This window comes from Pelodiscus sinensis, unplaced genomic scaffold (assembly GCF_049634645.1).
Source record: "Pelodiscus sinensis isolate JC-2024 unplaced genomic scaffold, ASM4963464v1 ctg183, whole genome shotgun sequence".
In the NCBI taxonomy this organism is placed as follows: Eukaryota; Metazoa; Chordata; order Testudines; family Trionychidae; genus Pelodiscus; species Pelodiscus sinensis.
Window position 1 is genome coordinate 25,184 of NW_027465978.1, and position 12,924 is coordinate 38,107.

Consider the following 12,924-nt stretch of genomic DNA (forward strand, 5'->3'; position numbering starts at 1 on the left):
GAGTGGTTGTGGCCAGATGGGGGCTTGGCCCCAATTGGGGGTTTGTTGGCCAAGCTCCATTTTTAAATAAAATACTATGTTAAGCACAAAAAGTTTCTGCATTGTCTTTATTTATGAGAATGGCAGGGAACCTGCCTTGAGTCAGGGGTCACTGACGCATAGAAAAGTCCTTTGGGAGCAGGGGACACAATACTGGGGAGGGGTGCTAGTGGGTTCTGGGACAGGGAACAGGGTGCCAGTGGGGGCAGGGGAGAGGGGGCAGGGTGCCAGGACAGGTTTCTGCAGCAGGGGACAGGGTCCTGGGGGGGGGGACAGGTTTCTGCAGTAGGAGACAGGGTGCCAGAGGGAACCGGTTCCTGCAGGGGGGGCAGGGTGCCGTGGGACAAGTTTCTGCAGAGCGGGGAAGGGTTAGACAGCGGGGTGGGGGGGGGCAAGGGAGAGGGAACGGGGCCAGGAGGGCGGGGGACAGGTTTGGGGCAGAGAAGAGGAAACAAGGTTGGGGGCAGGGAGTTCCCTACACCAGCCACGGAGGGAAGCCTCCGACCCGCGCTCCCTCCGGACTGACCGCAGGGCAGCCAGGCTGGAGTGAAGAGAAGCGGCTGCCCGGAGAGCTGGTCGTGGCGCTCAGCCAGGGTGCATCAAGCTCCACGTGGGCAGGGGCAGAGGAGAAGCCGCCGATCAGCTGGAGCGCGGGGCAGCGTCTTTCTGCTGAAAGCCACAGTCAGCTGGCTGGGGTGTTTCAGCCCTCTAGACCTCCCAGCTCCCACCATTCCTTGCAGCTATACACCTGTGTTGTTGCTCGGTGAGTAGCTGCTCCTCAAATGAGGAAATCTAATGTAAATGTACTGCGCACGCACGCAGTTCAGAGAGGGCTGAAGAGCTACTCTTAGATCACGATCTACCGGTAGATGTTGAGGCTCTATTGGTTGGTGACCATGGGGCTAAAGGCAAGAATTCCCGCAGCCACAGACCTTAGTGAGTGAGAGCTCACGCTGCGCTTTTTCTGCCGCCCTTGCAGAGGAATCAGTGCGGGGCCGTGGGCGGAGAAGAAACCGCCCGAGATGGACTTGAGCTGCCTGGACGTGATTCTCGGAACACGTGAAGGGTCCTCAGCGTTCGGCCTTCCCATGGCTCTGTGTGCGTAAGAGATGCGTGCTTTGAAATCTTCAAGCGTCCTGGCAGTATGTTTCTTCTGAGGCAGAGAGCTTCCTGCTGGGGCACGGAGCCTGGTGGCTTGGGGACTGGTGAAGGGGCAGTAGGCGGTTCAACAGAGCGTGGATAGAGATTCAAGGCCTCCTTTCTCTCCCCGTTCCTGGAGTGGCAGCGGCGGGGGGTGGCCGATGGTGGGAGGCTGCGGTGCGATGGTGGGAGGAGAAGCGATGCCGCGTCCTTGCGGACTGAAACGCTAAGTTGTTTGTATGTTTTTTCCCCTCTGCTGTGTTCGTTAGCGAGCGATAAGAAGTCAACCCTCCCGGTGTCCTCCCGTCTGGGGATGGAACGGAAACGAGAACAGCGAGCTCGGGAGCTTGGTCGAAGCGAAGCGAGAACCTTCCAGCTGGGAGCGGAGCAGCCATCGCTGACCGGGAGATAAGTATCGGGTCTGGAAATCTCTCGGCTTACGGCCCACTCGGGTCTAGGAAGGGAAGTCACGTTTGCTTAGACAGCGAGTCCGAGCGGAGGTTCCCGAGGTGCTTCCTTGGTAGCTCCCGTTTGTCAGGGCTTCCATTTGTCAGTGGTGCTGGTTTCTCTGGAACACGGTGTCCTTCTCAGCAGACGCTTGGCTCGAGGAGGAAGACGCAAGGTGGTAAGGTTTCTGGCTGCCTCTTATGTGTTTCTCTCTTGTTGCTCTCTAGTATTGGCCAATACGTTCTGTCTGTCTGTTTCTGTCTGTGTCTTTGTCCTTGCTCTGCTTCTGCCGTGTCCTTGTACAGCACACTTGCAGGCATTCCAGGTGAGCATCTCCACGGGTTAAGGGCTCAGGAGCCAACGGGAATTCTGCAGGTACGCCAGTCGCGCAAGGGAGAGCGGTGGTGCGTCATGGCTGACTGACTCAGTGTTCTTGTAGAGGACCCGATACATAGGCGAGGGGGGGGGGGGAGGGCTAAAGGATAGAATTCCCACAGCCACAGACCTTAGTGAGTGAGAGCTCACGCTGGGCTTTTTCGGCCACCCTTGCAGAGGAATCAGTGCGGGGCCGTGGGCTGAGAAGATACCGTCCGAGATGGACTTGAGCTGCCTGGACGTGATTCTCGGAACACGTGAAGGGTCCTCAGCGTTCGGCCTTCCCATGGCTCTGTGTGAGTAAGAGGTGCGTGCTTTGAAATCTTCAAGCGTCCTGGCAGTATGTTTCTTCTGAGGCAGAGAGCTTCCTGCTGGGGCACGGAGCCTGGTGGCTTGGGGACTGGTGAAGGGGCAGTAGGCGGTTCAACAGAGCGTGGATAGAGATTCAAGGCCTCCGTTCTCTCCGCGTTCCTGGAGTGGCAGCAGGAGGGGGTGGCCGATGGTGGGAGGAGAAGCGATGCCGCGTCCTTGCGGACTAAAAAGCTAAGTTGTTTGTTTGTTTTTTCCCCTCTGCTGTGTTCGGTAGCGAGCGATAAGAAGTCAACCCTCCCGGTGTCCTCCCGTCTGGGGATGGAACGGAAACGAGAAGAGCGAGCTCGGGAGCTTGGTCGAAGCGAGGCGAGAACCGTCCGGCTGGGAGCGGAACAGCCATCGCTTACCGGGAGATAAGTGTCGGGTCTGGAAATCTCTCGGCTTACGGCCCACTCGGGTCTAGGAAGGGAAGTCACGTTTGCTGAGACAGCGAGTCCGAGCGGAGGTTCCACTCCCGCAGTACATTTCAACATCCCCCTCACACAAGCTGCTCCCCCACCAGTGCTCTTCCCTAGCCCATACCCCCTAGTCCTGGTGTCCCTCAGTTTCCCTTCTTCTCTCCACAGACTCAGAGCAACCTGCAACCCCAGAGCATCCCTCCCTTCACGGGGCCCATCAGCCCCTCTTTTTCCTCCCTAGAACACTCCCCCATCCCGCAGTCTATCCCTATCCCTACCTTTCCCCCATCTATAGGACCCTTAAACCCCGTTTCTTTCCTTCCCAACCCACAGTCCCTCCCCCCACACTCCCATCCCGCCTGCCATGTGACCCCCATCACTACCTTCCCCCCAGGCCTCCTTCCACACGTAAGGACTCCCTCAACCACTCTCCTCTTCCTCCTCAACAAGCCCCCATCCCAAGCCATCCCACACTCCAGACCCTTCCAATCCATGCTCCCATCCATTGGGTCCCACCCCCCTTCTCTTCCTTTCTACACCCACATCCCATGGCAACCTGCACTCCTAACGCTGCCCTTCCTCCATGCATGCCTACACCCATACACGGTATGCGTGCTTTATTTTGTTTTGATAAACGACAGCAATCTCTCAACTGTAAAAGCTAGATTTTAATCAAACAAATGTAGTTTGTGTAATTTCTAACAGCAGGAGGGGAGCGGGAGAAGTTGTGCGTATGTTACTCCTCATTGAGGGGATGGGCAAACGTATGAGCTTGCATTGTAGTGATTTCTCTCCCGCGTCAGATAATATTATTTTGGGTGTACTTTCCGGAGGGGAACTGCAATTGAGTGCTGGACGATTTTCTAGCTAAGCCTTACCGTATAGAGCTGTTTCCAGACTCTGTGTTTCTACACTTGGTGCTTCCCAACCTGCGTGGGCTCCCAGAGGCCAGAGAGCCTAAGTCAGCAAAACAGGGAGAGGCAGCCAAGGCTAGTGGAGCAAGTAGTCTCAGTGAAATCCCCGCACATCCGGTGGCATCCCAGAAGGAGGACCAAACCCATCAGAAGCTGGGCCTTTGAAAAAAGGTCTCTCCGTGTACTGGGTAAGCTTGGAGGCCTCTCAAGGCGTACCTGCTCCCGGCAATGCACTTACTGCGTTACAGAAATGTTAACAGTGACACTCGGTGAATGGGATGTTAGCGTATAGTCGTGTATACGATTAACTGATAAGCCTGGGCTTATCGGTTAATCCTGACAACTACACACGCTTCCCTCCCCCTTGCTGTCTCTAATACAGAGTCAGCAAGGGCTGGGGGGAGGTGAGAGCCTGTGCGCGTGGGGAGCTGGCTTTTAAGTCATCGCCCCAGAAGCACCAGATCCCGCGGAGCTACGTGCTCCGTATCCATCGGTGCACTTCTGATACTGATAAGAACATAAGAATGGCTATACTGGGTCGGACCAAAGGGCCATCTAGCCCAGTAGCCTGTCTGCCAACAGTGGCCAGTGCCAGGTGCCCCAGAGGGGGTGGACCGAAGACAATGATCAAGCAATTTGTCTCCTGCCATCCATCTCCAGCCTTTGACAAACAGAGGCCAGGGGCACCATTTCTTCCTTCCCCCAGGCTAATAGCCTTTTATGGACCTAACCTCCATGAATTTATCTAGTTTTTTTTTTTAAACTCTGTTATAGTCCTAGCCTTCACAGCATCCTCTGGCAAGGAGTTCCACAGGTTGACTGTGCGCTGTGTGAAGACCTTTCTTGTATTAGGTTTAAGCCTGCTACCCATTAATTTCATTTGGTGTCCTCTAGTTCTTATATTATGGGAACAAGTAAAGAACTTTTCTATATTCACCCTCTCCACACCACTCATGATTTTATAGACCTCTGTCATATCCCCCTCAGTCTCCTCTTTTCTAAGCTGAAAAGTCCCAGTCTCTTTAGCCTCTCTTCATATGGGACCTGCTCCAAACCCCTAATCATTGTAGTTGCCCTTTTCTGAACCCTTTCCAAGGCCCAAATATCTTTTTTGAGGTGAGGAGACCACATCTGTACACAGTACTGAAGATATGGCGTACCATAGTTTTATACTTCCCCTCCTTCCCCTGGCTTCCCCCTTCCAGCTCCCTCCTCCCAGGTTTCCACCTCCCCTCTCTCTTCCCCTCTCCCACCACCTTTTACCAGTCTCCCCAGAGGTTAATCCCCACCCCTCAGTTTTCAAAAATAGAAACTCTCTTTATTTAACAACAGACGTGTCATTTATTTTTTACATCAGGAAGGGGGCTAGGGAAGGGTAAGTGGAAGGAGGTTAGGGAGGACTGGGGTGGCTCTGCGGGCTCCTCGGGGTGGAAGCTCTCCTGCAGGGCCTCCTGGATCCTGACAGCCTCCCAATTGATCCCCTTGGATGGCAGCCTGCGGCAAGTGCAGCCGGGCTGATGGCCAAGTGCTTTGATGTGCCGAGTGTGGGCACTCCAAGACAGGACTGCTTTGCTGTCCCTTATCGAGGTAGACAAGCAAGTGGGGAACCCTGAGAACTGTCTGTCCGGGGTGGGGGTCGGGTTCCTTTAAGCACAACCCTCGGCTAGACGGAGGCAGCAGCTCCACACTCTAAGTCCTAACCTGATGCCCTGCAGGCACTGGTTCTGGCCAGCCTTAACTTCGGTTCAGGGTCCACTCAATGTGGATACGCTATTTCCAATTAGCAAAATGCTAATTCGAATTAGTTTTTAGGTCTAGATGCACTAATTCGAATTAGCTTAGTTCGAATTAGTGCTGCAGTGTAGACATACCCTAAGGGTGTGTCTACACTGTACCATTTTTCTGGAATAGGGGACATTATTCTGGCAGAACAACAGTAGCATCCACACAGCAATTGCATTATTTCAAAAGAAAATGGAAACAATTGAAACAATGGAGGGCTTATTCCTCATGGAATGAGGTTTATCAGTGTCGGAAAAACTTGTTTGATCAAGAGCGTGTTGGGCTGGGGGCCGTTAGGGAGGAAGAGGAGGGTGGGTGAGGGGGTCCTTATGTGTTGAAAGATGACTGGGGAGAAGGTAGGGTGAGGGTTGAGGTGAGCTGGGAAGGTGGCTGTGACGGACCGGGCCAGGTCTTGGCACAGCTGAGGGCGTCCGCTCAGGGCGAATTGCTCAAAACTCGGGGCTCCTTACAGCCCCAGACTGGAAGCCTTTCCCAAATAGGCCATAAACCGGTCACACTGAGTGCTTTAGCTGCCAATGTGGCCAGCCAGAAGCCTCAGGAGCAAAACCCCTCAGACACCCCAGCTCTCCCTGTGCCACAATTAGCCCCGGGCCTGCACACAGGTGAGGGGGTTGTAGAACCCAATCTCACCTTCCCCGAACGGGTCTTTCCGGTTCCAAAGAACCAGCCACAAATCCCCGGTCAGTTTACACTTTGGATCTTACCCACAAGATCACGCAGGGCCAATCCTTTAGAATCTAAGGGTTTATTAATAGAAGAAAGAAAAGCATGGATTGACATTTTGGGATTCTTGGATCTATGGAAATAGCCAAGCATTACATTGTAGCTGTAATGTTTGGCTATGTTCACACTGGGGAATTATTTCAAATAAGGTGTTTTGGGGGTTAAAGTATTTGAAAATATTTTTCAAAATAGTGTGTTCCCACAACAGGGAAGCATCAAAATTTGTGAGAGGTAGGCTCCCTTAGTAAGGACATGCTACTTTGAGTCAAAGTATGTCTACACTACACACTTGTTTTAGCATTTCCCCATTACAATTTCAGAATAGCATATTCTATTTCAGAATACAAGGCTTCTCAGATATTTTGGCTGGTTTTAATTACTCTGAGGCAGGCTTCCCTAAAGTGGCTGTGCTACCTTGATTTAGAGCCCCAGGAAACACTAGAGCGTAATTACTTTAATGGCCCTAGGAAGGAGCTATTTGTAAATAGCGACAGTGGAGCACCCACAATATTGCTATATAAAAAGAGCAATTTCTATAATGGCATTATTCTGGAACAATAAACTCTCATGTCACAAAAAATAAGAAGCCTGTTATTCTGAAATACATCACTTAAGAAAAGTGATAACGTGAGCATCCACAAGGCAAGCCCGTTATTTTGAACGTCTTATAGAGGTGCTGTGAGTTACTCCCCAGTGCTTCCCGGGACTCCATTGGGAGTGACTGCGGGGAGTACGTACTTTGTAAGGCTTGTGCTGTAGAACATTTACATTGAAATACCATTTCCTGTGTGACATGGATTCAGTGTCTATGCTCAGAGGCTCTTAGTTCGGAATGGGGCATTTCTACCCTAAGAACAATCTTTTTTTATTTGGAAATAACGGCCCTTAGCAGAGCAACAGTGCCACTCGGTGGTCACCGGCGGTAATGCACGTGTAATTCCGTAGCGCCTCCACAGTGCCACTCGGTGGTCATTGCCGGTAATGCACGTGTAATTCCGTAGCGCCTCCACAGTGCCTCTCGGTGGTCATTCCGGGTAATGCACGTGTAATTCCGAAGCGCCTCCACAGTGCCACTCGGTGGTCATTGCGGGTAATGCACGTGTAATTCCGTAGCGCCTCCACAGTGCCACTCGGTGGTCATTGCGGGTAATGCACGTGTAATTCCGAAGCGCCTCCATAGTGCCACTCGGTGGTCATTGCGGGTAATGCACGTGTAATTCCGAAGCGCCTCCACAGTGCCACTCGGTGGTCATTGCGGGTAATGCACGTATAAATCCGAAGCGCCTCCACAGTGCCGCTCGGTGGTCATTGCCGGTAATGCACGTGTAATTCCGTAGCGCCTCCACAGTGCCGCTCGGTGGTCATTGCGGGTAATGCACGTGTAATTCCATCGCCCCCAGCTGCTGTCCCTGCTCCGCACCCCACGTGGCCCCAGTCTTACCCTTTGACAGCAGGCAAAGTAAGAAGCTCGTTATTTCCAGGCTCTGCGCAGCCCTCTCCCCTGCTGCCCATGGCCCCCTCATCCCGCACTGCAGGCTCCGCACAGTCCTCTCCCCTCCTGCCCATGGCCCCCTCATCCCGCACTCCAGGCTCCGCACAGCCCTCTCCCCTCCTGCCCCTGGCCCCCTCATCCCGCACTGCAGGCTCCGCACAGCCCTCTCCCCTCCTGCCCATGGCCCCCTCATCCTGCACTGCAGGCTCCGCACAGTCCTCTCCCCTCCTGCCCATGGCCCCCTCATCCCGCACTCGAGGCTCCGCACAGCCCTCTCCCCTCCTGCCCCTGGCCCCCTCATCCCGCACTGCAGGCTCCGCACAGCCCTCTCCCCTCCTGCCCATGGCCCCCTCATCCCGCACTGCAGGCTCCGCACAGTCCTCTCCCCTCCTGCCCATGGCCCCCTCATCCCGCACTGCAGGCTCCGCGCAGCCCTCTCCCCTCCTGCCCATGGCCCCCTCATCCCGCACTCCAGGTTCCGCGCAGCCCTCTCCCCTCCTGCCCCTGGCCCCCTCATCCCGCAATCCAGGCTCTGCGGGGGAGGAGTTTGGGGGGGATCAGACTGCACGGCGCAGGGCGGAGTTGGGGGGGATCAGACTGCACGGGGCGGGGAGGAGTTGGGGGGGATCAGACTGCACGGGGCGGGGAGGAGTTTGGGGGGGATCAGACTGCACGGGGGGAGGATTAGACTGCACGGGGCGGGGAGGAGTTTGGGGGGGATCAGACTGCACGGGGCGGGGAGGATCAGACTGCACGGGGCGGCGAGGAGTTTGGGGAGCGGTTCAGACTGCTCGGGGCGGGGAGGAGTTTGAGGGGGATCAGACTGCACGGGGCGGAGAGGAGTTTGGGGAGGGGATCAGACTACACGGGGCGGAGAGGAGTTTGAGGGGGATCGGAGTGCACGGGGCGGGGAGGAGTTTGGGGGAGATCGGACTGCACAGGGCGGGGAGGAGTTTGGGGGGATCAGACTGCACGGGGCGGAGAGGAGTTTGGGGGGATCAGACTGCACGGGGGGAGGTTCAGACTGCACGGGGGGAGAGGAGTTTGGGGGGGATCAGACTGCACGGGGCGGGAAGGAGTTTGCGGGGGGTTCAGACTGCACGGGGCGGACAGGAGTTGGGGGGCATCAGACTGCACGGGGGGGAGAGGAGTTTGTGGGGGATTAGACTGCACGGAGCGGGGAAGAGTTTGGGGAGGGGTTCAGACTGCACGGGGCGGGTAGGAGTTTGGGGGGGATCAGACTGCACGGGGGGAGAGGAATTTGGGGGGGATTAGACTGCACGGGGGGAGAGGAGTTTGGGGGGGATCAGACTGCACGGGGGGGAGGAGTTTAGGGGGATCAGACTGCACGGGGGGGAGGAGTTTGGGGGGGATCAGTCTGCACGGGGAGGGGAGGAAGTTTGGGGGGGATCAGACTGCACGGGGCGGGGAGGAAGTTTGGGGGGGATCAGACTGCACGGGGCGGGGAGGAAGTTTGGGGGGATCAGACTGCACGGGGGGGATCAGACTGCACGGGGCGGGGAGGAAGTTTGGGGGGGATCAGACTGCACGGGGCGGGGAGGAGTTTGGCGGGGATCAGACTGCACGGGGGGGAGGAGTTTGGGGGGGATCAGACTGCAGGGGGCGGGGAGGAGTTTGGGGGGATCAGACTGCACGGGGGGGGAGGAGTTTGGGGGTGATCAGACTGCACGGGGGGGGGAGTTTTGGGGGGGAGGGGTTGCCGCGGAGTCTCCTCTCCTGAGTGGGGGCGGGGCATCAGCCGCGGACGCTCCCGGCTCTGAGGCAGGAGCCCCGCCCAGCAATGGGGAGGGGCGGGATGAGGGGGAGTAGGGAAAGTAGCCGCAGTCGCTTGTGGGAAACTGAGTGCCCCTGTCCGCAGCTCCCATCGGCCATTGCAGGGCCAGGGCAGGCCCGGCGCTGTTTGGTTGGGCGGGTGCAGCGGAAGTGACATCACAACGGGGCATTGACCAGGGAGCGACGCGATTGGTCCCTCGCTCGTGTCACTCCAAGTGTCAGCGACGCATCCTGGGACTTGTAGTTCTCATAGTGCGGCCTCCCGGGGCACGTCGCAGCGCGCCCCGCCCCTATCATAGCCCCGCCCCCGGCATAGCCCCGCCCATCGTGTTCCAGCTTCTCTCCGCCCCCACCTGCATCTCAGGACGTCCCCGCAGCGCTACTCAGGCCCTGCTCACGTCTGCCCGCGCCCTCTGCACGGCCCCCCCCCCGACCTGCACCCCCTTCCCCACCCCCAGTCCATTCTGCACCCCCTGCCCAATCTGCACCCCTTTCCCCACCCCCAGTCCATTCTGCACCCCCTGCCCACCCTGCACCCTTTCCCCACCCCCAGTCCATTCTGCACCCCCTGCCCACCCTGCACCCCTTCCCCACCCCCAGTCCATTCTGCACCCCCCGCCCACCCTGCACCCCTTTCCCCACCCCCAGTCCATTCTGCACCCCCTGCCCACCCTGCACCCCTTTCCCCACCCCCAGTCCATTCTGCACCCCCTGCCTACCCTGCACCCCTTTCCCCCCCCAGTCCATTCTGCACCCCCCGCCCACCCTGCACCCCTTTCCCCACCCCCAGTCCTTTCTGCACCCCCCGCCCACCCTGCACCCCTTTCCCCACCCCCAGTCCATTCAACACCCCCTCCTCAACCTGCCCTCTCTTCCCTGACCACCAAGTGTATTCAACCCCTCCCCTCCCACGCAAGCTGCCTCTCGTGTGTTTCTCTCTTGTTGCTCTCTCGTATTGGCCAGTACGTTCTGTCTGTTTCTGTCTGTGTCTTTGTCCTTGCTCTGCTTCTGCCATGTCCTTGTACAGGACACGTACAGGCATTCCAGGTGAGCATCTCCACGGGTTAAGGGCCCAGGAGCTAAGGGGAATTGTGCAGGTACGCCAGTCGCGCAAGGGAGAGCACGGGAGACCAGTGGTGCGTCATGGCGGACTGACTCAGTATTGTTGTAATGGACCCGATACAGAGGGGGGGGGCGGGGGGGGGGAGGGTCTAAAGCAGTGGTCTCCAACCTTTTTACAGCCAAGATCACTTTAAATGACAGACCAAGCCAAGATTTACTGCCCTGCCCCTTCCTTGAAGCCCTGCTCTCTCTATTCTCCTCCTCTCCATCACTTGCTGTCCCCAATCCTTATACTGCTACTTTTCTTTAAAAAAACCAATTCTTCTGTAGAATGAGGTTTTTCCAACATTTTGCCTGTCTAGACTGGACCAAATGTCAGAAAAAAAACCTTCTTCTGGAAGCCACCTTATTCCTTGGGGAAAGAGGAATATAGGGGTGACCGAAAAAGCCAGATTGTTCTTCCACTAAAAAAGCGGAAGAACAAACGCAACCCTGGATGCAGAAGAGTTTTTCTGAGATCTCCAGAATCCTGAAAAACTCCTGCAGTCTAGCCGGACCCCCGCTGGGTTGAGACAGGATGTGTAGTCTCTGCGGTGGGAATGAGGGATTTGGGTGTGGGAAGGGGTGAGAGGTGCAAGCTCTGGGAGGAAATCTGGATGGAGGAGGAGGTGGAGAAGGGGACACTGGCTCGGGGAGGGGGCTCCAGGCTGGGCGGTGTTGGGATACTAAGCAAGTCACAGGCTTGTGGATGTGAGGGTGCAGGAATTTGGGTTGGGGTATGTGAAGGGCTCAGGGCAGGGGGTTCCAGTGTTTGATAGGCTCAGATCTAGGGTCTGGGGAAGGGGGAGTGCAGGAGTGGTTGTGGCCAGATGGGGGCTTGGCCCCAATTGGGGGTTTGTTGGCCAAGCTCCATTTTTAAATAAAATACTATGTTAAGCACAAAAAGTTTCTGCATTGTCTTTATTTATGAGAATGGCAGGGAACCTGCCTTGAGTCAGGGGTCACTGACGCATAGAAAAGTCCTTTGGGAGCAGGGGACACAATACTGGGGAGGGGTGCTAGTGGGTTCTGGGACAGGGAACAGGGTGCCAGTGGGGGCAGGGGAGAGGGGGCAGGGTGCCTGGACAGGTTTCTGCAGCAGGGGACAGGGTCCTGGGGGGGGGGACAGGTTTCTGCAGTAGGAGACAGGGTGCCAGAGGGAACCGGTTCCTGCAGGGGGGGCAGGGTGCCGTGGGACAAGTTTCTGCAGAGCGGGGAAGGGTTAGACAGCGGGGTGGGGGGGGGGCAAGGGAGAGGGAACGGGGCCAGGAGGGCGGGGGACAGGTTTGGGGCAGAGAAGAGGAAACAAGGTTGGGGGCAGGGAGTTCCCTACACCAGCCACGGAGGGAAGCCTCCGACCCGCGCTCCCTCCGGACTGACCGCAGGGCAGCCAGGCTGGAGTGAAGAGAAGCGGCTGCCCGGAGAGCTGGTCGTGGCGCTCAGCCAGGGTGCATCAAGCTCCACGTGGGCAGGGGCAGAGGAGAAGCCGCCGATCAGCTGGAGCGCGGGGCAGCGTCTTTCTGCTGAAAGCCACAGTCAGCTGGCTGGGGTGTTTCAGCCCTCTAGACCTCCCAGCTCCCACCATTCCTTGCAGCTACACACCTGTGTTGTTGCTCGGTGAGTAGCTGCTCCTCAAATGAGGAAATCTAATGTAAATGTACTGCGCACGCACGCAGTTCAGAGAGGGCTGAAGAGCTACTCTTAGATCACGATCTACCGGTAGATGTTGAGGCTCTATTGGTTGGTGACCATGGGGCTAAAGGCAAGAATTCCCGCAGCCACAGACCTTAGTGAGTGAGAGCTCACGCTGCGCTTTTTCTGCCGCCCTTGCAGAGGAATCAGTGCGGGGCCGTGGGCGGAGAAGAAACCGCCCGAGATGGACTTGAGCTGCCTGGACGTGATTCTCGGAACACGTGAAGGGTCCTCAGCGTTCGGCCTTCCCATGGCTCTGTGTGCGTAAGAGATGCGTGCTTTGAAATCTTCAAGCGTCCTGGCAGTATGTTTCTTCTGAGGCAGAGAGCTTCCTGCTGGGGCACGGAGCCTGGTGGCTTGGGGACTGGTGAAGGGGCAGTAGGCGGTTCAACAGAGCGTGGATAGAGATTCAAGGCCTCCTTTCTCTCCCCGTTCCTGGAGTGGCAGCGGCGGGGGGTGGCCGATGGTGGGAGGCTGCGGTGCGATGGTGGGAGGAGAAGCGATGCCGCGTCCTTGCGGACTGAAACGCTAAGTTGTTTGTATGTTTTTTCCCCTCTGCTGTGTTCGTTAGCGAGCGATAAGAAGTCAACCCTCCCGGTGTCCTCCCGTCTGGGGATGGAACGGAAACGAGAAC

At 56.9% G+C, this 12,924-nt stretch overlaps 1 long non-coding RNA gene across 1 annotated transcript; it reads left to right on the top strand.

Moving 5' to 3' along the window:
- Positions 1-1,173: 1,173 nt before the first annotated feature.
- Positions 1,174-8,298, top strand: LOC142825628 (uncharacterized). Its single transcript, XR_012900007.1, has 3 exons — positions 1,174-2,308; positions 2,588-3,873; positions 7,612-8,298. It is a non-coding gene; the product is annotated as an uncharacterized LOC142825628 (long non-coding RNA).
- Positions 8,299-12,924: the final 4,626 nt, after the last annotated feature.